Source organism: Lepisosteus oculatus, chromosome 11 (genome assembly GCF_040954835.1).
Source record: "Lepisosteus oculatus isolate fLepOcu1 chromosome 11, fLepOcu1.hap2, whole genome shotgun sequence".
Lineage (NCBI taxonomy): Eukaryota > Metazoa > Chordata > Actinopteri > Semionotiformes > Lepisosteidae > Lepisosteus > Lepisosteus oculatus.
This window is the reverse complement of record NC_090706.1, coordinates 19,177,749-19,204,278: the sequence shown is the minus strand read 5'-3', so window position 1 is coordinate 19,204,278 and position 26,530 is coordinate 19,177,749. Positions and strand designations below refer to the sequence as shown.

Below are 26,530 nucleotides of genomic sequence, written 5' to 3'. Positions count from 1 at the left end.
TGAGATGTCACAAAACAGATAAACACCAGAACTGCGATGGGTAAATTAATTCATTAATTACTTACAACACCTCACACCGGCTTCTCATGTGTAGTTAACATGGAATTGCTGTGATCACGTTTTTAAAAAATCTGTCTTATTTCAACAGTATAGAAGTCTCTAAGTTGTCATAATTGTAGAAACCATTAGTAGAAGATTTGACTAAAACAGTTATTTGGAACATACAGTTCCTTCCAAACTTATTCGGCCCCTTGCACCGTTCTCCCATTTTGTCGCTTTAAGCTTACAGTCAGGGATTTCTTGGGGTCCTTGAGAAAAAGGCTGGATGACCTTAAGGGATCAGTATCCTGCCAGAATCCAAACATTCAAGCCTACAAACCAACATCCTTTCTGTGCTCAAACCAATGTTCTTTTCTTTGCACAATTCATACCACACTCCACCTTAGCTTTGCAGACTTCTCTGTGTCACAATGGCCAGCTACATACTCCTCATTCTGTTTGGGCAGTCTAATACTTCAAATTGGAATACTTATATCACAATATTCCAATGCAAAAGTTCCCATCTCCACAAATTACAGAGGAGGATAATGTTCCAATATTTTATTCCTAGGGTTATTGGGAAGATTACATCCTCGGTTACAGGGCCAAAAAATTATTATTATTTTGTATGCTACTATTAAAAGTTGTATTCCTCTAAGCACAAAAGGACACAGTCCACAGCTTTAATGTCCAGGAAAGTCATGAGAAATAACCGAAACCTGTGACCACAGGATGGACAGGTTACATACGTGCGTGTACAAGTACACATCCTCTCTAGGAGAAAAATGGATTTCGGTTGATCTGCACATCACTCACCAGAATAAATCAATGCTGTTCTTCTAGGGTTTCGAATTAGAACTACATAATTCCTACTATTCATTATTTTATTGTGGACAGTGGTTAACATTGTTGCCTTGCAGCACTGGGGCCCTTGGTCAAATCCTGGAGTGCTATCTGCGTGGAGTTTGCGTGTTCCCTCTGTGTTCATATGGATTTCCTCAGTGTGGTTCAGTTTCCTCCTACAATCCAAAGACATACTTGAGTTGAATTGGCTTCTGAATATCAGATTCAGTGTGAGTGTGTGTGTGTATATGTCTGTGTGTGCCCTGTGATGGACTGGCATACTATCCAGGGTGTACCATGCCTTGCACCCAGTGCTGGGATAGGCTCTGGGATACCATGACTCTGAATTGGATAAGTGGATATTTAAAGTGGTGGTGATTACATTATTATTATTACTGAGTGCTAATGTGTACTTGTGTTGAATGCAGCAAAGTTGGCACCCTGCATCTCAAATTACTAATGCGTCTTACAACATGTTGATGAATGAGTGTTAAGTAAGCTCAGAAGAGATGAAATATTGATAAACAGACAGTTAACTGTGGTCACAGTTCCAGGTTAGTAAATTACACTGCTGGAGATTGAGGGTGCTAAGAATTATGTCTTGGTTTGTTGATATATAGGAACCTGAGTCTGCACTTGCTGTAGTCCAAACCTAACTTACTAAGGGGTGGCCATAAAATTACCCACTCTGCATTTCCTGGGGTGAACTGTGCCCGCAATTCATATTTTGTCACCCCAAAAGCTCTCCACTCGTGGAGCTTCTTATACTATTGTGTGAGCTTGTGCTCACTGGGGAAACCACACAGTCAGTCCGAGTCCTATAAAAATCTACTTCACTTATTAATTACTGTTGATTACTGCTAGGCCATGCTCCAATCCAAAATCCAGATGCTGCTCACATCTTCAGATCATGTCAGCGGTGAAATGAAAAGGCTATTTCCTTCCAGCTTCGTTTTTTAATGTGTTGCTGAGTAATAACGTGTGCCGTAATTAAGACACTAATACCTGTTGATTCATTGCCTTCATCCTAATGTCCATCGTATTTATGACTGCTTAAAACACCAGCTGACAAGAGTATAAACACATGAAATATGACCTAATATGCTTCGCAGCTCACTTCAATTTATTTGATCATTTGACAAACTGTGTTCAATTTCAAATACAGAAGTCTTAATGCCCTGGTATTTTTACAGCAGGACCAGCATATTGAATATGCCAGGATTAATATTGTAACGCAACGGGGGTTCAGGCGGGCGCCCTTGCCACATCTGGTCGGCCCCATCCCGACTGGAGGCTCGAACCCGGGACTTCCGCGTCTCTCTGCAGTGACCTAGCCCCGTGAGCTAAAGAGAGATCTCTCTACAGCCCAGTAGCTGTAGTCCTGCTATCACAGGGAAGGGCGGTGACGTCACCTGCTCTGGTACGCCGGCTCTTACACAGTGCCTGTCGGCCGTAAGCGTTACACTCTCCCCCGCTTAAATCGCCGTCCCCGGCGAAGGGCTATCCCATCCCGCTTCTGACACCAATGTAACGCAACAGGGGTTGCGTTACATCTGGTCGGCCCCTGCACCGTCCGGGGCTCGAACCCGGGACATCCGCGTCTCTCTGCAGTGACCTAGCCCCGTGAGCTAAAGAGAGATCTCTCTTTAGCTCAAGGGGCTAAGTCGCTGCAGAGAGACGCGGGAGTCCCGGGTTCGAGCCTCCAGTCGGGATGGGGCCGACCAGATGCGGCAAGGGCGCCCGCCTGAGCCCCCGTTGCGTTACAATATTTTTAAAGAAAACCATACTTTAAAATATCTTCACTGTAAGGCCAGAACTGAATGTTGGATTTATAGTTAAACAGCAGAATCTCATCACATATTTTTACAATACAAGATAGCCATTCTCTTTTAACTTTGCACAAGCATTTCAGATGTAAATATATCCACTGCATGCTCTTTAGTGCTGTAAAATGCTCAGTCCAAGGGAACCGAGCTTTAACTATTTACTGTATGTATGACATAGATAATCAGTATAATCTTCTACAGACAAATAGCTATCAGGCATACAAGCATCAGCTAGATCCAATGAAGTTTGAGAAGTATAGCCTTTTTTTAACATGTCGAAACATTCAGAAATGTTATTTATATACTTTCATGTCCAACATTATAAACATTATTGTAGCTGACACACCAATAGCATTACCAATGAGCACAACTGTCTGAAAGAACATCCATTTCCCGTTTTCCTGGCTGTTGACTCCTGGTAACCAATTCAGCTGTACTGTATGTGTTCATCATCTCGTGTTGAATGATTATGCATGAACAGACATGCACAGATAAAGCACACACTTCTCTTCTCTAGTGGGTTAATTTGTACAAAACCCTCTAGCACATAATGCCAGAACAGGGTCAAATTGCTACACAAGTGTCTTATCCAGTTCCCTATGGCTCTAAGTACACTTGCCTTTATCCTAACTGCCCTTTTGGAACTGCCCTAACAGAATGCCTGATCCCTAGGCCCAGACAGAGGGTAGGAGCATTGACAGTCCAATGTTCAGAACAGAATATAACCAACCGTTTGCTATGCTCCCAGGGCAAATATAAAGTACTACATTAAAGCTACATTAGTCCAGTAAAAGTCACAAACAAACCTGCATTCTGCATTAAAAGTACAGTAGCTCAATATATATTTTCACAAATAGCTTATATCATGGCTACAACATACAACAACAAAATACAACATTTGAACAAAATTCAAAGAGCTACGATAAACACTTCAGTTAACTAAAATACCTTGAAAAATAGACCCAGCAATACTGAAACTATATTCATCATAGCTTTCAAAATGGCACCTGCATGGAATATTGCTAAAGAAAAACACGAAGGTGACATCTTGAAGTAAAACCTTCAATGGCAGAAATGTATCCATGTACAACATTTTCTAATCAATTCTTCCACTTCTGTGTCGCAGGAGAGCCGGAGCCTATCCTGGCAAGCAATGGGCACAAGGCAGGATACACCCTGTACAGCAGTCCATTACAGGGCACACACAGACACTCAAACCAGGGCCAGTTTTACCCGGAACCAATTAACCTTCCAGTATGTCTTTAGACTCTGGGTGGATACTGGAGAACCCTATGAAAATCTAGGTGAACATGGGAAGAACATACAGACTCCACACACACAGCACCCCAGCTCCAGCACTGAACCCTGGGCATCAGCATGCATCGAGGCAAAAATACAGCTTCTGTAAAATGACTATGGTACCTCGCTGCAGTATTATGTTCCCAATGGGAAGGGTTAGGATGATCTCGCTGACTTTTCCTTGTCCATATCTGCAGTGCCTGACCAGTTTTTTTTCCTCTCCCCACTGGGAACTCCATGCACAGTTGATGTAACCTCAGTCTGTACCAGCCATCAATCTCATGTCTGCAGCACACAGCAAGCAGTCCTTCAAGCACAGGCTTCTAGCAGCCTCCTCAACAGCCTCTGGAGAAGTAATTCACAATCAGAGAGCCTCCTGCAAGCCACACATCCAGTCTTACACAGGTATTCAATGCACAGTGGCACAGTCTCAGAATTACAGAGCGTTGACTGTTTGACTACAAGGATACATTCCTGGATCTGCAGGGAAACACATCCTGCACCCATGCAGAGCACTGTAATCCATCTGTTTTGGGATCTTTTTGAGCTGTGAGCTCCTGTAAAATTGAACAAAAACTGGGGGGTATCCCAAAATATTAGGACCCCCCCACACACACACACATCAAACAACGTACTGACCTCTTACAAACAGCAGGGGGCAAGCTGAACAAGGAACAAGGAATGGCATGTACGGACCAAGGCTTTGAAACATCTGCAGTTCAATCCCATAAAAGTGAATGGTTACCTTTGCCCAGATACATCTTTTCTGGGCTGTAAGGCTTCTATCACAATGCAGAAAGAGTGTCCTGCAGTGTTGCTTGCAGTAGAGGTTGTGAAAATAGCCGTGTATGGGCCTGAACGGTATTTGTGCATTTCACCCATTTTCAACAAGATGGAGGTGTGGGGATTGTTCAGCCCAGGGAAGGTGATGGAAGTGGATGTCTGGCTCCTCAAATCAGCCGTACACTGCTCTGTCACAGACAGAGGTAGTCCATATAACTGTTAAAGGTGAGTCTTTTTTTTTGCCAGTGAGTGCACATTTAATTATACAACACTATGTGTGAATATGCATGCTTAGTCAAAGAACAGGCAGCACGTTTGAAATTACCAAAATCTGGCAATGGTTTATACACCAGCCTGCAGATCTGAGGTACCTGAAATGGATCAAACTACTTTCTAACATGTCTTCCGATTCTCACAGCTCTGCACGATACACGGTCGACAGATGTTCTTTCTTCACTGACTTTCTTGCTCTAAAGAAAATTCTGGATTTCCATTTTGTAAATGGCACCTTCTTTTATGCCTCCTCCAGCTTGCTCACATCACTACCCGCCTTCAAACGTCCTCTGAAAACAATGCTCCTCCCTCAAGCCTGAACATAAGAGATGAACAGTCATGAGAACCTCTTTTTCTGGCAGACAATTTCAGAAACGCTCCAAAAAAACTTCTAGAAAGTGCAGCTAAGCTGTAGCTCCCAGGCTGCTCACAGAAGAAGCCAACACATTTCTCCTTTCACTTCAAGTCTACAATTTGTTTGAATTTCTATCATCAGCCGCTCAAATGCGTGGTTTATAATAGTGCATATCATTTTCAGGAAGGTATGTTCTCTTGGGGTCCAGATCACGGCATCTTAGCATGCTGATGGATCTTCAGGGACACAAATAATTAAGGATACCGGGTATTTAACTAAAGCTCAGGCAAAGTCAGTCAATTAATTAAAAAATATTAGAATTGATCGGTTGGAGGCCTGAGTCAATGAATCCTTTTACAGCTGAAATGCCTGACAAGTCAGTCCTTTTGCTCAGGAAAAGCTGGTTCTAAATAGATCACAACTGCACTTCGAGATGCAGGGAAAGTATTGATCTAGATTTTTTCCAATGCATGATATCGGCTTGTTTTCTACAGCCTGAGAGGACAACAAAAATGGTGGAATGCTGGATGAACATTGTCAGTTTTAAAGGAATGACTTCAGCTTCCTGTCACCCAGTCCTGCAACTACTTTCAGAAACAGCAGTGATCTCTGCTGCCTGCTGACTTAACTGGCCGTCCAATCCCGCCAGCACTCTGATCTGCCAGGCCATTCATTACCTCCGGTTGAGCTCTGGGACACAGGCTCAGTTCCATCACTTCTGGTATAGCCGACAGCATTAGGAACAACCACTGCCATCATCATCACACATCCCAGCAGCCATATCACCCTGCAGCTCACAAATGGCAGCCTACTGAAGCTCAGCAGGTGTAAGCCTGGTCAGTACCTAGATGGGAGACCTCCTGGTAAAAACTGAGGTTGCTGCTGGTAGTGGTGTAAATGGGGCCAGTAGGGGGTGATCACCATGCGGTGTATGTGGGTCCTAATGGCCCAGTATAGTGACAGGGACACTATAATGTAATAAAGGTGCCGTCATTCAGATGAGACATAAAACCAAGTTCCTGACTCTCTGTGCTCATTACAAATCCCAGGGCGTTTCTCGAAAAGATTAGGGAAGTTACCCCAGGATCCTGGCCAAATTACCCATTGGCCTGATAGTTGATGTGTGTTGAGTTTACTGGTGCACTATGGCTTCCTTCGGATCATCCAGGTGTATGCTGCACATTGGTGAAGAGGAGTCCCAATTACCTGTAAAGAGCCTTGAGTGGAGTGTCCACAAAGTGCTATATAAGTGTAAGGAATAATAATAATAATAATGTATTTATTATTATTATTTGGTTTCCTTTCAATTTAATGCAGCATCTGGGCAAGCTGACACACCCTGTGCAGGGTACTCTTAGACATCAGCAGTTGCCTGCCAGTCAGCATGAGGAAGAGACGAATATCTGTTGCTCAGCACCACAGATCAGGGAACAAGGTGGGGTGTGGCCCGATTCTAACTTTTCCTGATCTGAGCAGCGCTGTAGCCTTAGATCATGCTAAGGTTGTGCTGCCAGTGTCAGTTTCAGGTATTCAGAAACTTCAAGCATTGGTTTCGGTATTCTTTGTCTCCGGTCTCAACCATTTGGACTTTTAAAAATCCAATCCCGCCCTTCTGCTTCAGAAACAAAAGTGATCTGCTGCAGTCATCAGTTGAAGAAACAAAAGTCATCTGCTGCAGTGATTGAAGTTTCAAGCTTCAAGTTGATTGTGTGCTACTGCGCAGTAGACAATCAAACCTTGGAAAGTAGTGTGATCTGCCCTCTTATTATTGTTCAAAAACTACAGCTGACTGAACAACCATTCCAGATTTCTTTAGTCTGCCCCTCCGCTCTCCAGCCCTGTCTAGCCAGCCTACCAAGTGCGTCACAGTTGTTTCTCAGGGATCAGGTGTTTTCCATCAGTGCTACAGTGCATCAGACCTCGCTCCACAACCACATCTCAGGGGAGGTGTGAGTCATCGCAACTCTCCGCCCCCCTCTCTGCGGCAGCAGCATAAAATATTAATGAGCGACTGAATTACTGTGCTTTACAGTGCCTTGTGGAGCCTCTGTCTCACCACATCAGGGCCATGGCCGGGGAGGGCAGCTGATCCCGGTGTTAAGGGCTGTCCACCTGCAGCTTGTCACTCTGTCTTATCATACAGATAAAAGCCCTGCGTCACGCTCAGCAAACTTTAACTCACAGGAACAGCGCTGGCTTAACATGCTCTTGATATGACACATCCCTGGTTCTCAAACAGGGGCTTGAGAACTTCAGAGACTGACCAGTGCAGGGCAGGACATCTCTTTGGTCCCTGAGATTTAGTTTTCAACACTCTTTTGCCTAATTGAATCCTTAATGTAACTTTGACTTTTTAGGCTTGTTTTTCAACTCTGAAATGGGGGGGGGGGGGGGGGAGGAAGGGGGGAGACGTCTAAGCTACCTTTGAAAAACTTATAAGGCACATGAGGGCTGTAACATTATAGGAAAGCAATTCAATAGACTCAATTTGTAGTTATGATTAACTCAATTAAGGGATCAGTTAAGTAATAGAGCTGAAGCAGAACCATTAATATAATAAGGTGAAAAGAACCAGGAGTGAGATCCCAGGAACAAAAAGAAAGCTTTGTACTCATCCCTCATAAGAATATGCTCTTTCATTACAACTGCAGTGGATATAATGGCCTCACATTCTGCCTTTAATCTGTTGCGATTAATAGATTATGATCCTACAAATAGGAGATATTCATTTCACATTGTTTTTATGTTTAAAACTGTGCAGTTTTAATTGGAGTGATCTCTTAGAAAGAGGTCCCACCGTAAGAAGATGACAAGAAACCATATATATATTAGATTTATGTGATCCCTGTTTTATTTCAATTTTTGTAACTACTACTGAGCTTAATTTAAATTCTCAAAACTAAAGCATTTATATATTTAAAAACCCTTCAAAATTCCACCCAAGAACAAAGCAACAGAAGGATAACTGTATGAATGTTTAAACTATTTTTTCCATTGGGTAACCATTTGAGAAGGCAGAGACAAAAGTTTTCTGGATGTAAAAGCTTAAATGTTTAAAGATTAAAAACTTGTCAAGCAGTGCACACTTCAATAAGCTGTCCGAGCACTGAAACCGTGCACGTTCAATATTAAGAATCTAATGTTTCTCAGAGGGTCTTCTGTTTGTTCAGTTCCTCGGTTCCTATCAGAGAAGTCACATGGCACTATTGATGTTTGGTGAAATTCATCTTCCGTCCTTCACACTTCACTCACTAGTTTCACTGTCACACTTTCAACCGAGACCACAAGGTGCTGAGGATTGTAGCACTTCTTTGTCAACTCCCTCCAATTACTGTAATAATGAGATTAACATTTGCTGTAACCAAAACAGGTCATTACGATGGTATTCTACTGTAGGTGTTTTCATGGATTTTCAGAAACATACAGTATGAGAGAAAGTATCCAAAAAGAGCTCTTTTGTTAAAAAAAATAATTTTGGTTGTAGGTTTAAAAATGTGTTTTTAATTAAACAGAATCTAGTACTCTTAATCATGCACTGGCTCTGTGAAGCACAGGAGCCCAGATAGCTACATTTCTTAAAATCAAGGACCAAATCGCTGTGTCTACCTCAAAATGACATTTTACTGTGACTGTGTCCAGCCACAGTAAGGCCACAGCATGTCACTGCTGGCCTAAATACATAGCTGTCCCATCCTTGATTAGGAAACCTTCAACCCTCAGACCCATCCCTAACATTTGAATACAATTATACAACCTAGAACTGACTCAGCCACATCTTAACATTTGCTTTTGATTTTAAAGATTAAAGATTGCAAATTCTACTTATAACGAATTTGTTTACTTGATTTTCTCGTTGTATTCATCTCGTGATTAACCCTAACCCTGCAATCAGTAGACGTTCTGTATGAGAGAGTGTGTTTGTTTTGTACGGTGTGCCTACCAAGCGATCTGCACAAATGGAATAATGGGTCGGAAATCTGGCTGTAGGAACCTCCTTCGAGATGGATGTGTGCATTCTGTTTCAAAGGTGTATCCCGGAGCAAGGACTCCAGGAGGAGAGACATATTTTCCTCGTAGGGCTGCAAGGTTTCTCTCACGTTCCAGAAAGAGTGTTTTTTTTCCTGTTCTAAAGAAGCCACTTTTGAAGATCAAGAGCTTTCTTGTTCCGTGCTTGGAATTCGCTGCTCAACTCTGTGGCGGGAGTCTAACAAAGCAAAGAGAATACAAAAGCAAGCAAGTGAATGCTGATTTCAAACCCCAAGGACCAAAACAAAACGAAATCCCCTTCAAGGGAAATCATAGTTTTAGCACTGTCCTTCCCCTCCTCTTTCTAATGGATCGCTTCACGACTGAGCACTGCCAAGTGTGGAAATCTCAACTGCCTATGGGGAGATTGTTACCAGGGATGGCTAAAAATGAACAGATACATTATTACCAACACTGAAAATAATTACAATAATTACCAACTGCCTTCCTTTTTAAAACACCCCACACATCGAAACAATCACAACAGTATTTTAATTACCACATATGCAGAGGCTAATCCAGCCACCCTTTATTAAAAAATAACCATAATTGACCATAATTGACCACATGAGAAGACAGGAAATATTAATGAACTCAACAGGCAGCAGAAGGCCCAGAGTAAAAAAAAAAAATAGTCTAGAATCCACACACTGCCATTAGACCAGCTATCCAAAACACCAATTAATTCCAGGAGTCCCTGTGCCTAACACATTCAAGAAAGCAATTCCATTCAGGATGTGCAAATCCCAATGTTCTGGAGTGGAAAAAAACTAAAGTGCTAAGATGTTTGTATGTAAGATGGGGTAGCTAAAAGGTTTTTATTAAAAGAGAGGGTTCAACTTGTCCAGTTTCCTTACACAGTGGCATGTCTGTTAGCTCTGTAGTCTCACAGCTCTTGGCTCTTAGGTGTGAATCTAGATGGATATCTTCTGTGTGGAGTTTGTATGTTCTCCTCCAAGTTTTCATGGGTTTATACCAGGTGCTCTGGTTTCTTCCCAAATTTCCTGCTGGCAAGGTTAACTGTAGTTTTGAAATTGTCCCTGTGTGTGTGCCATGTGTGTGCATCCTATGATGGACTTGTGCTATCCTGCCTTCTCCCCTGTGCTTCTTGTGTGGGCTGTGGGTTATTGTAATCCTTACCAGGAATAAGAGTACTTCTTATAATGGGAAAATGCTTTGTGAATTAAAAATGCATTATACAGTACATACAGCGCATGCCAATACATAACCTCACTCCCAAACTGCAGCAAACCCAAACTCAAAACGAGAAGACTGGCATTATCTTCCTAGAATGCATGCAGTCAAGCTGAACATTTCAACAGTTGTGCATCAGAAACCGCCACTGAGCCGTGTAAAATGCTGCTATTTCATCAGCTGGCAAAGACAGCTAACATACTGAGAGGCATTAAAACTAGGACAAACCAGTATGGGAAACAACAGCACTTATAGCATTTTTAATACTTCACCATAAAATAATAAACATGTCTTGTGTACTTTATGGATGAAATTACAATCCAATGTTTCATATTGTGGGAAGATAAAGAATGGTCCATACTCCCATAGTCCTTTACACAAAGGGTTGTGGAGGCATGGAACAAGCTATGGTGAAGCCAGCAGCCTCTCTTCTTTCATGAAACAGCTGGATGGGATCCTTGGATCAACTGCCTACTGTACTTATTACCAAATTAGTTAGCTGTGCCGAATGGCCTTCTCTTGTTTGGAACCATCTGTCGGAGCGACCTCCTCCCAAATCAGCTTAATTGCCTGTGAGGAATGCAGGACAAATCAATCGTCACTGACATCCTCCTAAGCACTGGGACTAAGACCTCCCTTTGATTTTCCCAATCCCTAAATCACAATTTTGTAGTTACAACTGGTATCTAACGTCAGACTGCTGGCAGATGTGTGTGTATGTCCTATGGGATATATACAGAAGGGGAACATCCACATATATACATGCACAGTATGTGTGATGCAGCATTATCTACAAGGAAAAGGATGCTGTTTCCGATATTGCATGCTACCATGCAGTTTGCGAGCTACTTTGTCATTTTCTATGGCAAGCCCATGGTGCTAATGGGATATCCTTGCAATTATGATTGTGGTTATTACAGGCAGGTGGTTAATGGACACACATGAAGGAAATGTGCCAGACCAATTTCTTAAGGCTCAGCATAAAGTAGTCTTAAACTGAATTGTTAATCAAATGCGAGTATAGATGCTTTCTCATTTCTAAGCTCTGTTTCTTTCTTGTCCTGTTATAAATGAAAAGTTTATATGTACCATTTGAACAGAATTATGTTTCCGATTTTCATTGAAACCTCCACACAGTGAGATCATCCACAGCTGAGACTGCAATAGTGTTATTTTGAGCACCAACCCTGTATGCTTGAGAAATTGGAAAAGGCATATCAAACCAATATTGACAGGCAGGCACGAGGTAGTACATCCTGGACAGGACACCAGTCCATCACAGGGCAGGCTGACAGACACTCACACCAGGGCCAATTTCCCCAAAAGTCAATTATCCTACCAGCATAGCTTTGAACTGTTGGAGGAAACTGGAGTACCCAAAGGAAACTCATGCAAGCTCAAGGAGAACATACAAACTCCACAGAGATAGCACCCCAGGTCCGGAATTGAACCCAGGGCCCCAGTGCTGTAAGGCAGCAATACTGACCACTGCACCACCCTGTCACTCATGTTTTTTTAAACAGGTAGGTCTAAATTTTTTATCTTTAGCTATGTGTTTTTATTTTTTTAGTTCCAGTTCCAAAACCAGACAGAAGTCAATTAATAGCCGAAAGAAAGACTTGCATACACCAAATCTTTTTAAATGATTATTTTTTTAACCCAAGAAAGCCCTTGAAAGCTCAGTCCTTTCATTTCTAAGGCATCCTGGCCAGGCCTAAAGGAAAGCCTAAATGCCATTAGTGGAGTGAAAAGGTTTTTTTTTTAACTCATCACACAGCACACCCCCTCCATTTCCATAATATCAGAAAATCTTTACGATATCTTTATCGCCGCCTATTACATAATTAATGAGGCGGAGGGCATAAGAAAACAACCAAACCTAATGATTAAGAACCGGGAAAGAGCCAAGGCCTTCAGTGGATGAGGCAGTCCCCGGCCACTGCGGGATTAACTACATTTAATTATTTATTTGCATGTTTGCATCATAAACGGCCTTATGGCCAGGTGAGCAGCAGCACAGATGTCCAGAACTATGACTGCCAAAGCTTTCTCTGCAACTGAAAACGCTACGATGTCCGTCATGGTGCTCATTTCATCCCTAGCCTGACTTTCTTAAGATAAACACCATCCTTATTAAACTCAGTTAGTCTGCCATCTGATCTTCTGATCTGTTCATGAAGTGGCAGGAGTGGCACACAGCCAAATAACTAGCAGTGGATTACTCCTGTTCTCCGAATCCTGTAGGGCTTCGAGTATTACTGGGCCTTCAGTCCCTCTGACTGAAATAGAGCCACATCACATCTTCCAGCACGGAAAAGAACAAGAGCAATCAGAGGATATTTCTCCCCTCTCTTCAGCTTTACTCACTGGATGTTAGGCATCTGCTTAATGGCTTAATGACCTGTGTAATGGAAGACAAGGGTTCCCAATTCTGACCCTGAAAGGCCTCCCACTTTCTGGTTTTCATTCCAGCCCAGTAACTACAGTACATAACTGAAGCCGTCATCAAACTAAAAAAATGCCTGATTGGAACACTTGCAAGTTGTGTTTTTTTCCCCTAATCAAAAGTTTAGAACTGTAGGCTACATGGAAAATGCAGTACTTAAAAAATCACCTCCAGCCTGTTTGAGAACTGAAAACGCCACGTCTTATCAGCTCAAATTAGTCATATTATTGGGTCAGTTACGTGTTGAACTGTGTAAGAGAGTTGGGCTGCGATAAAAATCAGCAGGTTATGTGGAAACCCAGGACCAGGTTTGGTCATTAATACATGCAGACTCAAATGTACTAATAATATTTTTTTTCTCTCTTTTTGGTGCTAGAAAGTCAACAACAGTTGTTGTTTTTTCAGGCCCTTGGTCATTGGTCATCTGAAGTCAATTGCACAGCCTGGGTGAGAGAGACTGAAGGATCCTGCCTTGTGTCCATTGCTGGGATAGGCTCCGCTCCCCCATAACCCTGAATTGGAAGAAGAGGTTAGAAAATGGCTGGATGGAACTGAGTTGGGGTACAGGAAAACTCCGTTCACACATTACTCTCTTCGCCAAAAAGTCACTGACGTGTCTGTCTTGTCACGCAGCGATAAGAAAACCGCAGTGGCCATTGTAGAGTTGAAATGTCCTAGAATGTACCCCAAGGGACAAGCCAAAAAAAACAGAACAACAACTTGCAGGTGTCCTCAAGTGAGCATGGAGCTGTGTTGCACCATTTCTAAAATTACAGTGTCGAGTGTTAGTAACAGAATCTGCCATGGCAAGCAAAAATGATGCACTGTATGTGATGAGCTGAAACCAACTAAACTTAAAATAAAAAACAGGCGACAATGTGTGCTGCGCCACAGCTTGGCTCCCTTGACCTTTGGTAGGACTTTCTGTTTCCATGATAAGACCAGCTCAGGGAGGCTGAAGAGAATTTCATTTCACTGCAGTCTTTGAAACAGCACCACACCCCGTCTATGTGACTTTCAGAAGCTGCTCATCAGTACAATGTTCTCTATTTTTATTAATACAGACTAATTGCAACACCCCACCTGCTAAATACTGTATGTACAACTGCTTCTCCAACACAAAGAAAACTATTTTTTGATTCAGTATAGGGTCGGCAACAATGACTACAAACCAAAGAACCACCATCACTTGCCTGAAGCCAGGCGACCTTGGTTCCAATAACTGTGCTTCATCATCATGATGAAGACAAGGTTCAACTTCGAATGATGAATATGATGATTTGAGGGTAACTCCCTGTGGATAGCAGCTGGTATCCATTTCAGGTCTTCCAAGTGTCTTTTTGTAATAGTTCCTTCTAATCTCACATGCTGGTCTGTACAACCTTACACAGATGGGATGGAGAAAGCTGGAAATGTTATGCATTTGGTCTCAACTTACCGACGTTTATGCTGCTGCATACAATTTCTAAAATAAATCATACTGTTTTTCAATGGGCTTTACCCGTTTCTGGGACTTTATTTTATGGATGATTCTGTCCGAAACAAGTTCAGAATACAACTATCTAATATCATAAATATTATATTTTAGCATATAAATCATATTGCAAATCACAATACTTGGGTACTTGAGTCATTAGAGAACATTACACCATGTATGTAAAGTCATCAAGTATACAGTGAATCAAAACTACAGTACAAAGCGCAGGATCACAACACAGCAAAGTGAGACAGCGGCAGAGTTCTGCACGAAAGTGCTGGACATTCCATTTTGGATAAGTGCTGGTGGTACCTGCTGGAAGTCAGAAAAATGCAGGGACAGCATCTACAGATACAGCCTCGATAAACCAGTTAGAGGAGTTAACATATCACTTGCCAGACGTCCCTGGATTCCCAGAATACAGTAAGGTTTCCGGTAAAGCACATCTCATTTTCGAATCCCGATGCGACAGCTGGTTGTCCACTACAGATCAAAGGTGACCCGACAGACAATCAGACCAGCCAAGCCCGTTAACGCACAATGCTGGCTTGACCTTAGCCGAGTATCCAGTTAAACAGCACCACACTGATACTCCTACTGTAGTTCACCGACTGGACGACATGACGTTAGACCCAGAGCACATCGTAACGACACCGTGATCAAGGTCTCTGAAACCCGCTTCGTCTTTTCTTTCGGGCAGCCTAATTGGAGGCTACATTTCTACAAAACCGGGGTTAGAATTTGAATGCACTGCTTGGGTTAATTTTTTTTATTTCGTCTTCTTTCAGTAGATACACAGTTATTTTAAAATTGGGCGGAATTTGCCTGGCTTACACTTTCAGGAGAACAGAAAGGATTAAAAGCCAGACGTTAACTTTCACTGAAACGTTATTAGAACAACACGTAACGAGATGAATAAAATGAATTCAACTCTGTATCGACATGGATTCTTTTTACGCGATACTGAACGACTGACTACAGAAACAATTTAAAAATTGAACCTTCATTTTCCAAAAGCTTGCATCTTTACCGTAATCTATTTCTGTTTTAACAGCAGTAATTATATGCTTGAACATTATGGAAGCATAATTATTCTAATACATATTGATATCAATGATGGTAGTCAGCATTGCGCATCCTTTACAAAACATCTCGCATGACATGAATTAAAAGTGTGATATTTACGAGCTTTACCAAAAAGGCAGCTTTTTGGGGTCCACATTTTTTTCCCCACAATCCGATCCACTATCTGCGTCTTAGCCGTGTAATTGATATGTGCGTTGGCTCATCTACTTTCATGTATTATTGGCATGACCTATTTCAGTTCTGAATCTCAGAAACATTAAAAAAGAATAGCATTTTTTATTCGACAAGGGACATACTCAAAACAGTGACAACTGTAATGTACTGTATGCACCATCCTTTAAAGTATATATATATAAGCTACAGAGAGAAGAAAAATCAACCTTGGTCCTTATCGTATCTTTTAAAGGGTAAAAATGGCATATTAGTGTTTTATCAGGGGACTTCAGCGAGTACCAATAGAAATTTGAGCTTCACATGGGCTTATGCGTCTTCGCTTGTACAACATTTATATTAAACCACCTCCCGATAAAGGTGTTGTTCAGTAAAGGCGGGTCTGGAGAGACAGAGAAGGATGGGGGGGGGGGGGGGGGGGAGACAGAGGGCTATCGGCACTGAGTTTCCTCTCCTCCCTCCATCACTCCCCTCAAATGCGTTTCTGAAGGGGCGGATACACTACCGCGCTACTACAGCTTGTAGGCCAGCCATTCGTCCGAGAAGCTTATTATGAGAGTCCATTACCCGCTCATTTATAAAACCTGGCTCCCCGCTTGTCACTTGTCATCCGTATACACATCTCCCCACGATCAATGGCGCAATTGGTTTCTGATTACAGGGCACCGTATCCACACTGCCACAGCCCGGCCACTCTAAATAAGCTGTTAAACCCTCAGTATCCGCGTAATCAATCGCGTTTTCTTAAATCGTTGTTTTCTAATATGTTAACCGTTCACTCCTTTTTAATCAGCTCCCTCTTAACAGTTGCCGTTGAGACTGTATGAGCAAAAGGGAGAAATGTCATAAAATAACCCAGCCTGAAACCGAAAAGACAATTCTGTCAGCAACAAACCCGACAAAAAACTAAATATCTCTCCTCACTCAACAGCTGCACCGGAGAGTGTCGCTTTCAAATATGGACGGAAGATAAATTGCCAGACATTAAAGATGGACAGGCATACTACTAGAAATTCTGTTTAATAAAATGCTCACGCTCCGTATCAGTTACCCCACATAACGCAAGTTCCTTTGGTGTATATCCGTGTGTATATACTGTATATATAGAAAGCTAGACCTCGAAATATCGCATGCTTGCAAATACTGTACCCGACTTATTTAACCTACCATTTCCACATGTACATTATTAACAGTTGTGCTGTAGAAGGATGGTCTATAAACAGGGCTACATGCATTCTTGCAGCTCGCTCGTCAAATGCTAGACAGACCCCACGTTCTGACTGCGGTCCAGTTCTGCATCTGGAGCCTCAAATCGCCTTCACAAACCCCGATTCATGTCCTACCTGTTTCCTCCAATCTCCGTCCTCCGTTCTCAGTGTTCCGCGTTCATTTTCTCCTTCCACGCTTCCCCCTTTCCCCCCTCGTTATCCGCTGTGTTTTTCTTCCTCTGTCCCTTCGTCTTGCGGTTGCATAAAGATTAAAAATTAATAAGTAGATCTCTTCCAGGCAGCCCGAGCGTGTGTGCAAAAAAAAAATCTCCCGAAAAAAAAACCGAAGGCAACCCCCCACATAAAAGGCGAATTGTGGCAAAACGACCACAATTCCAACCCTTTCTTTCAGGACAGTTGGTGATTTCGTTATGTTTATCTTTCAGGTCAAAAACAGTAAAAATCATAAAACAAAATTCTGGTCCGCAGTCAATTCAATGTGATGCTAATGACAGTGGATTTGATAAAATACTGAATGTTTCCATCCTTCGAAAGGTAGAAAATATATAAACAAAACAGACTTGGTGTCAAGAATATAAAATATAAGGCCAACCCGAACAGAGTTTTTGAGAATACTCGTTAATTGTAAATGTCTACAAAAATACAAGCGCGTTAGATATGTTATGCAAATACCGGTCTTTCTCAGGAGAAATTCTGTAGGTGAGTATTCCGGTCCATGTCCCCGATTTCTGAAAGACTATTTTGTCAGAAGACCCGTTTTCTCTTTCTCTTTGCGGTTTTAATGAGAAATAAAAAACACTCCCAGTAACAGTTAAAAATAATTAAAAAGGCAAATTAAAATCCATGGTTAAAAAAGGAAACGTGCTTTTTAAAAAAATATATCGCTCGTGTTGAAGCGGTCTTCGGCAAAGGTATAGGCATGCATTTTTTTACAAATCTGGTGTGTGTGTGCAAGAATGACACGATGCAGTTTTTATTTTTCTTATTTTGCGGTCATAGTACTCCCATTGTAATAATGATAAAGAAACATCAAATATGTTCTGCGGCTGTCTTTTATGAAATGTATATTCGCGTCTTTTTGTGGCTCGACATAAACATATCTTTAGGCGTTTCTGTCCGCGCAGGTATATAAAAATAGGAAAAATCTGGAACGGGAGAGACTATTTCAGGTAGATGTTAGGATAATTAGAATCCAGTACAGTCGTACAGTCCCCATAGGCAGGTGCCTACAAAAGCTAGCATCTTCTTTTAGAAGCGCGGTTGCTGAACAGAAAAAAATGGGGATACGGAGGTGGCGAAAATCCTGAAATCTCGCTGATTTAAATCCGTAATTTTATCGGGAAGAAACCTGCGTTTCTCCAGGTGCAACGGTGAGGTCATTAAAGAGAAGGGAGGGGGGTTGTCGCCTAGTCGTGCCCCCGATAGCCATCCAAATCACAGAGCTAGGCGTTTTTTTCACCCTCTCCCTAGGCTGTGTATATATAAGGCGAGCGCAGAAGACGCGGCGGCGCTGGGTCCCCTGCGCTGAGTTCTGATGATAGCAAACTGAACCTGCTCTTTCTAGCACTCCCCTCCCCAGCCCGCTCCCTCTCTCACCAGCACAAACGAGAGACCGCTGTTCCTGCCAAAACGCGGAATGGAATTTCATCCTTTCCTAATCCTTATCATCCGTTTGGCTCTTTAGAACTGATGACGCCGTGTGGACCTAACGCGTGGTCAGATGAAAGGTCGTTTCAACCTTATCCACTAACCTGGCGGGTGATTGAACGTCTTGAAACAATCGTAGTTCAGTAATTGGGGGGGAAAATAGTCACCGACCACGGCGTTTTTTTTAAACAAAATAAAACACACAAACGCATCGACTCCGAGTGTTTTAATGTACTGCAAACGTCCCCGGAGAGAGAAACACTCGCTGCCAAGATGGATAGAGATACAGGCAGACGCAGACAGTCGGTCGGTGGAAGCAAAAGCAGGGGAAGACAACCTACTGCATGCAACGTGCCTTGCTTTCGGAAACATAGACCTCATTCATGTCTAGAATGAATTCGCTTGTTTCCAATACAGTGGTTTTACTTCTCAACACAACTGTGCGACTTTAGATACAGTATCCGAAGATATCGAAGTGAACTGTCTTACTTAACGACGCAGCTACAGCGTCACACTTATTAATGGTTACCGTCTTCTGCCAGACGTCCCTGCGTCGACACCTTCAAATTATGAAAGGCGGAAGAGCAAACCTCACACCCCCAAAAGTCTTTTCCTCGTCCTTCCTGGAGGCTGCAATTCCAATAAAGGGACTGTAAAACACAGGTCATGGAGGAATTAACCCAACCGTTTTGCGACTGTCTTATTAAATATAACAAATGTGACAAACTAAGCCCATCTTGTTTCATGCTGAATACAATAGAAACGTACATTCACGGTATACTATTATTGCTTCTAACAATAATTAAAGATATCGGAGATCGTTATTCTTAAGAGGCTAAAGTGAAATCGAAAAGCTGCATCAGGAGGAGAGCTGCTACTGTACCTAACAAGTACGGGTGTATGATGATCTTCATTAGTATTAGAAGAATAAATCTCAGAGCTGAGACATCTACTGTATGTTGTCCAATCACATCTGGGGCAGAACATGGCTATCATTTGTATGTGCTTGATCACTAACTCTTTGCTCTGAGCAGTTGTGTGACAATAGAAATATCTTGTGTCTGTTAGAATCAGTGCAGAGCCTGCAGAATAACACTCTTGGAAACCAACCAAATCAGAGCAGAACAGGCTTGTATGAACACTGGATCATCTGATTTGTGCTAATTATGCAGTTGTATTTTAAAGGTTACTGTTTGGTCAATTTGTTTGTGATGCTGCACAATGACCCAGTACATGATAATAAGGCTTCCCATCAAGTGACCTGCTGACCAATAAGTGAGGAAATCCAATTTTCACAGAGGTCGCCAATGTATTTATACTGTATCCTACATCTGTAAGGGAACTACAGTATAATAACATATACAAAGTAATAGGTCATTCTACCAGCTCAATTGAAGAGAAATGCAAGGTCCAAGCAAACATTACTGCATTCACTGAATTTAAATAGCTTGTTTCTAGCAAAATGATGATATTTGGACAAATTAGTATTTTATGCCTTTACAAATTAAGTCAATTGTACAAATATTAATTGCATTGATAGAAATAGCTTATTTAATATACAGTAAATATGAGGAACTAGGTGTCAGTCAGGTTCATGTTCAAATGAAGATTGAAGGACAGCATTTTTTTTTAGTTTCTTTCTTTACAATTTGCAAACCGCAAGAAGCAAAAATTAGACCTTTTAAGTCTTCACAGAGTTAAATCAAGCTTGATTTAAGAATTTGTCCAAGCAGACAGGGTTTTAATGTTCTGGGAAGGTTTCTTTCTTTTTATTTTAAGGTCCTGAGTAAATAGCTTCTCACCAGCCTGCTGATATCCCTTCAACCACTGCAGCAATCTTAGAGGTTCCCCATTAATGTACTGACTGGCCGTAACCTGCTGTGCTCAGCTCCTGAGACCTGTCCAGATTACGCTCCAGTTGGGAACATCATTTATCTTAAACCTGAGCCACATCATAATCGGTTCCTTTGACTGAACCGTTTGGTTTGTTTTTCAGATTCCTGATCGCAAAGCCCCAAAAGATAATTGTACTTTCAATTTTTTACATACACTAAGACCTTGTGCTGGATTATTTTAAGCAAACAGCAAGATGATGAAGTCACAGCAGAGAAAACAGATTAATTAGAAAAACAGACATGATGATAGCTCTGTGCAACCAGAAGGAGTTTAAGTGAAACAGGAGCTTTTGTATATGTTAACAGATGTTGTGGGGGAGTTTCTACTTTTGGTGGACACATTTTCCTAAATAAAACAAGCATTTTGTTATACAGAGAGCAGCATGGGTACAGGGACCGCCTATAAAAATTATCGTGGTATGCCATTCTAAAAATAGATTAAAGATTTATGAAAGTGGAGCAGGAATGTGGTCAAGCATGACAAGATAGAAAAAACTATGATGAAATCATATGATACCATGGTAAAGCAAACTACTGAATACTAGCATGGGAAAAAGTGAAATATACTGTAACATAGTAGACCATCACAAACACCCACAAATCTAGATTGATAACACAGTCTATCCCAGAAACCACAAAGGAGGAGAGAAAGAAGATACAACTTAAACCAGGAAATCGCAATCTGCTACAGGGCAATAGTCTCATTATTACCATGAACAATAAGGTTAATGAACAGAATGTGTGCCTACTATCACAGGAGCATGCGCTTATGTTATCAGTACCAAACTTAAAGCATCTGTGCAGACCAGTTAATGGAATGAACATAGAACAAAAGACGGTGTTCATACAAGATTTTAAGATCCTGAAAGGTCCGAGTCTGGGTTTCTTCAAAGTCACAGTGATCTAGACAAGGTCAGGTTAAAGTCAAAGTGATCTGTCAAATACAATGATGTAGACATTGCAGGTACCATTCTGGGTCATGTCAAAGTCACAAAGTCACAATGATGTACAGTAGATATCACAGGCATGAGTCTGGCTTATGCCAAAGTCACAGTGATGTAGACATCATAGGTACTGTACCTGTCTGGGTCATTTCATGGACATGTCAAAGTCACAGTGATCTAGACATCACAGGTACTTTACCATTTTGGGTCGTGTCAAAGTCACAGCAATCTAGATATCACATGTATGAGAAGGGTTGTGCCAAAGTCACACTGATCTAGACATAACAGGTAGAAGCAGTTCAAGTAGGTAGCTGCATCAGCATGCGTAGGCTGAAAAGGAACAAGTAAAGGTTTATTCCATGCTGAAAAGAGAAGAAAAGCATAGAATAAACATTGCCTTTATTCAGCAGGGAATAAACCTTTACTTGTTCCATAACAGGTACAAGTCTGGGTCATGTTAAAATCAAGTGATCTAGACATCACAGGTATGAATCTGGGTCATGTCGCTTGCTGAGTGTGACTGGGATTCACCTGGCAGTGGCACACAACTGGCTGAGTGCGGCTGCGAGCAGGGTCGGATTAATTGGCCAGGGTTCTCTCGGGTTTTTAACAACACAGTTACCCCATTGGCCTGCCAGGTGCTCATAGACCTGACACGCCTCTCTTCATAATCAGTGCTGAAGTGCCTGTATGGGGTGAGGCGTCCTGTGACATGGTAAAACATGAACTGCTCAAAGGCAGGTGTGGTTGTGGGGCTCAGAACCTTGAGTCAAGAGGTGAAAAACACACAAATACTGGTCATTGTGGTGGCAGAGTATATTATACCAAATAAATTGGCAATTCTAACTTTTGGAAAAGGCAAAATGAAGATGGTCACAAGGAAAAAAAATCTAAACTTACTATTTTTTTTCTATATCAGGACAAATGTACTTGCTACATGATTCTGAGGCTCTATCTTGAATGTCATTGCTCAGCAATGTTTTCCTTGTGTGCTCATTTACCACAGAACAATATTTTAGTTTTACATGGGCACACTCACTACAACACACAACAGTAACAAAGGCTGTGGAGGGTTACAAGACTTGTGAAAGTACTTAACCTTGTTGCTTGGAATATTAAGCACTAATTCCCCTGAAATTAAGTGACAACTATGAGAAATATGCATAATAAACTACCTACTCATTATACAAAAAGTAAGTTTTAAATGTTTAAATGCTTTAGGGGTCTCAACAACCATATCTAGGAGGAGAAAGCACCATGGAACCCAGGAACAGAAAGTGTCTAACAGCGGTTAGGGCTCTGGACTCCAGAATGTAGGATTATGGGTAAGGTGCTGCTCTTGCACCTTTAAACAATGGGATCTACTCTGATTACTCTGATTAACTCTGATATCTACAGTAAGGGGCCTGCTCTATAATGTACATTCTGGACCATCATTACAAATGAAAATTCAGGCTCCATTGACTTATCTAGATCAATAATTAAATTAAAACATCCACAGCTCAGTGACAGCTTTTTTTGTTTATGTGAGAATAGAATTTTTGTGCACCCAACCTTCAAGTGCACCCCAATAATTTCTACTGAGCAATCAGCCTCTCAGCCAAACCTTTCTATCCAAACCTTTCAATCCAAACTGACTTAAGGAGACTCAGAGCAGGATGAGATGTGCATCACCAATCCTGAGGTCAGTCAAGTTGTCAGTGACAAGAGTTGTACTGACCGGAATTATGTCAGCACTCTTGATCTGGGATTTGGATATCCACAAGAGTTCACTGCAGTAGGAAAGCAGTGACTTGGACTGGCTGAGACTGATATGACATTCAAAGCCATCTTCAATGGAGTGTGGTAGTACTTGTGATAATTACATGTAGACCTTCCTTCTCTAAAAGCAGTTAAAAAAAGAGAGACAAGGTTAATTCCTAACCTGAAATGCACAGACAAGTCAAAGGAAATTAATGTTTGAACAAAGAGGACGATAAGGGTCTCTATACATGCATGTAGGATCCTGAAAAGCCTGAAAACAGTCTGTCATGTCAAATTCACTGAGCACCAATGAAAGTAGGATAGATTTAGTTGACCCAGGGTTTCTTGCCTATCTGCAATACAGTGATCTGTGCTTGACTCCTGCTTGATAAACGTAATCCAATGAGCAAATTAAAGACCCATTGCAAAATAAATGTCTTAAAATTTGAAGTAGAAAACGGATGTGAATAAAGAACTAAAATTCAGGACATTTCTTTACATGGGTAAAGATGGGTACAGTCGGTATCAGGAAACAAGGTACCAAGAGAGATCCTTGGACCAATATGTCTCACCGGTAGCATTCTTTAGTTCTCATGTTTATTAAAAATCTTTTCATCCATATATCTTCTATCAACTTTATTCTTTCTTTAGTTCTGGGTCTCGGGGGATCAAGATCTCAGGCTCAAACCAGGGTCAATTAGTTTATCAGTATGATTTTGGACTTGGTGAGGAAACCAGAACACCCTTCACAGTAACAGGGAGAACATACAAACTCCACACAGATAGCACCTCAGGTCAGGAACTGAACCCAGGGCCCCAGTGCTTCAAGGAGGTAATGCTAACCATTGCACCATCATGCTACTCTCATATAATTCTTTGTTTTCTGTAACAGTAAAACAAAACAAGTTGGGAACTAGAATTGTGTCATGTAAGTCTGAACAATAACTCAAAAATATAACTGTTGCAATTCATGAAACACAGGCATGAAGAGTAAAGTGAAAAAAAATATTTTTATGCACATTAACACTACTTCTGTGGACACAATATTGCACACCATTTGTTAAATAATGGCAATGTTTCATAGCTGTGGCAGGTAACACTGCAACTTACACATAATATCGATGATAAGCTCTTAAATGAAATGGCAAAATGTTACGCAGACTAAACTGAAGTCGCAGAAGAGGCATCTGTAAGCTCTTGGCAAGTAATGAGAAAAATTCAACAAATGACGAAAAGTATTCTGATTTCTGCAAAATATCTAAGAAGACCAAATTGATATATAAAGACTCTTCTCTCAAAAGCAGGGCATTTGTAGTTTTCTGACTCCAGAAAAAAGAGCATTATAAGACTATATCTGTTATATATATATATATACTTTTAATTTTAAATATCATCAGCAGTATAAAAAAACAGGGCTGGTAACTGGTTTGTGTCTGGGTTTGGGATACCAGTTGTAAAGTCGTACAAGACAGGTACCTGTACATGTGTTTACCAAACCAGAACAGAAAGACGGCAGTTCATACACACCAGGCTCCAAGAGTACCAAAACGTTTGTCTTTGACTCGAATACAAACTTAATGGTGATTTAATGGTAAAATAATGGTGAGATAGAGGTACTGAAAAATTATATGGAAAAAAGCAGTGGTATCAGAACATTATCATGAGCATGATAAAATAAAGGGGGAAATCTTACACGCACAATTTACAGTTGCAAACCTTTGTAAGGGTGGCTTTAAAATTCGTTACCGACGACTCAATTTTAATAAAGACGATCTTAATGAAAGGTTAAAATAATAAAAGAGTGAACTGAAAATTCACCCAATCCGGAGAACCTTGCAGGCAGACGAGCAGTGTGTGTACATAGTCCATAATAATAAAATCAATCATTCGCGGTATTCATTTTTAGAAAATTAATACAAAATATACTGTACGTGCGAAACAACACAATCTGTTGTAGCTTGACTGGTGACGCACGTTTTAGAAGCGGGTCTGCAAACCATCACCACTGCCGCGCACAGTATGTGTCCGACTCCACCTTATATACCCATACTTTCTCACTACTCCCACTGCCACTGAAGAATTGATCCAACCCAAACATGGGGCGAAGGTTTCAAATGTCGGGAAAAAAACACCTGTAGCGCTAATTCCCTGTTCTTTTCTTTATCACATAAATTATCACTTGCGTTTTAGTGATGGCTGTTTGAATTTATAAGTGACAATAATACGCGCTTTTGGTTGTTAATTAACTTTTGATTTTATCACTTTAACAGCCGGGGTCATCAAACGAGTGGAGCTAACTAAAAAAACAAGACTAATTAAAACATTAGTGGGGAAGAATGTGAGTGCGTGTCTGTGAATAGGGGGAAGCAAATAAATTGGTTTATAGAGTGACTTTCAGCCGCAAGGGGGTTTACTAACCACTTTTAACCACAATTAAAATAAAGAGACATGGAGGCGTAGAGGTTAGTGCTGTTACTTTTTGTTTGGTTTGTTCATCCGAGTAGGTGTTCTCCTAATGTTCCGGTTTCCATCCCTTTTTCCAAAACACGCTTGATAAATCGACTTCTGTTTCTCAGTTGTGCACTTCTGTCCGTGTTGGGCTCGCCATCCAGGCTATTCTAACAGTTTGCTGATGGGTGGGTTAGAAAAACACATCATAAAACATAATTTAAATGAGAAAAACTAGATCAGAAAAGGAACTGTCAAAAAAGCAAGCCAGACCATTTGAAACTCTGAAAATCTTTTGCAGGACCGTTCCAGTCTTCAGTTAGTCGTGAATATAAATTTCGTTACCCACGACTCAATTTAAATAAATACCGTGAAAAATGGGCAGTCATTTGTATCAATAATTTCACTCTCCTAAACGCACTGTGTTTGTGCGACTGTTATATTTCAGTTATTCCAAATTGTATGTATCCAGTGCTCTGTAGGCGAGTAGCGTACAGTCCGGGATGTATTCCGACTTTACGCCTGTTGCCTGCCTGCATAGGCTCCGCGTCTCGAGCGACCCTGGATTAGATAAACGGTAAGAAATAGATTAATGGATATACAGTAGATTCCTGTGATGGACTTTGAAAATTTCCAGGACCTTTAATAAATCATAAACTTTTAAATCTACCCCAGTGTGGGGTAGCTGTGGGTGGCTTGCGGAGCTACAGCATATTGAGCAGATCAGGCTGGAGATTAATTGTTCCCGCAATATTTCCTGCACATGACCTAGCCTTGTTAAGAGTGTTCCCAAATCCATCTAGCCT

At 41.4% G+C, this 26,530-nt stretch overlaps 1 protein-coding gene across 6 annotated transcripts in view; it reads right to left on the bottom strand.

Annotated features, from left to right (window-relative positions):
• adgrl1a (adhesion G protein-coupled receptor L1a) overlaps positions 1-18,570 on the bottom strand; it is a 308,794-nt gene extending 290,224 nt beyond the window's left edge. For all 6 annotated transcript variants that reach the window (XM_069195903.1, XM_069195906.1, XM_069195908.1 and 3 more), the window contains exon 1: positions 17,162-18,570. The gene's annotated coding sequence lies outside the window, so the exon portion shown is untranslated. The remainder of the gene's footprint in view (positions 1-17,161) is intronic.
• Positions 18,571-26,530: the final 7,960 nt, after the last annotated feature.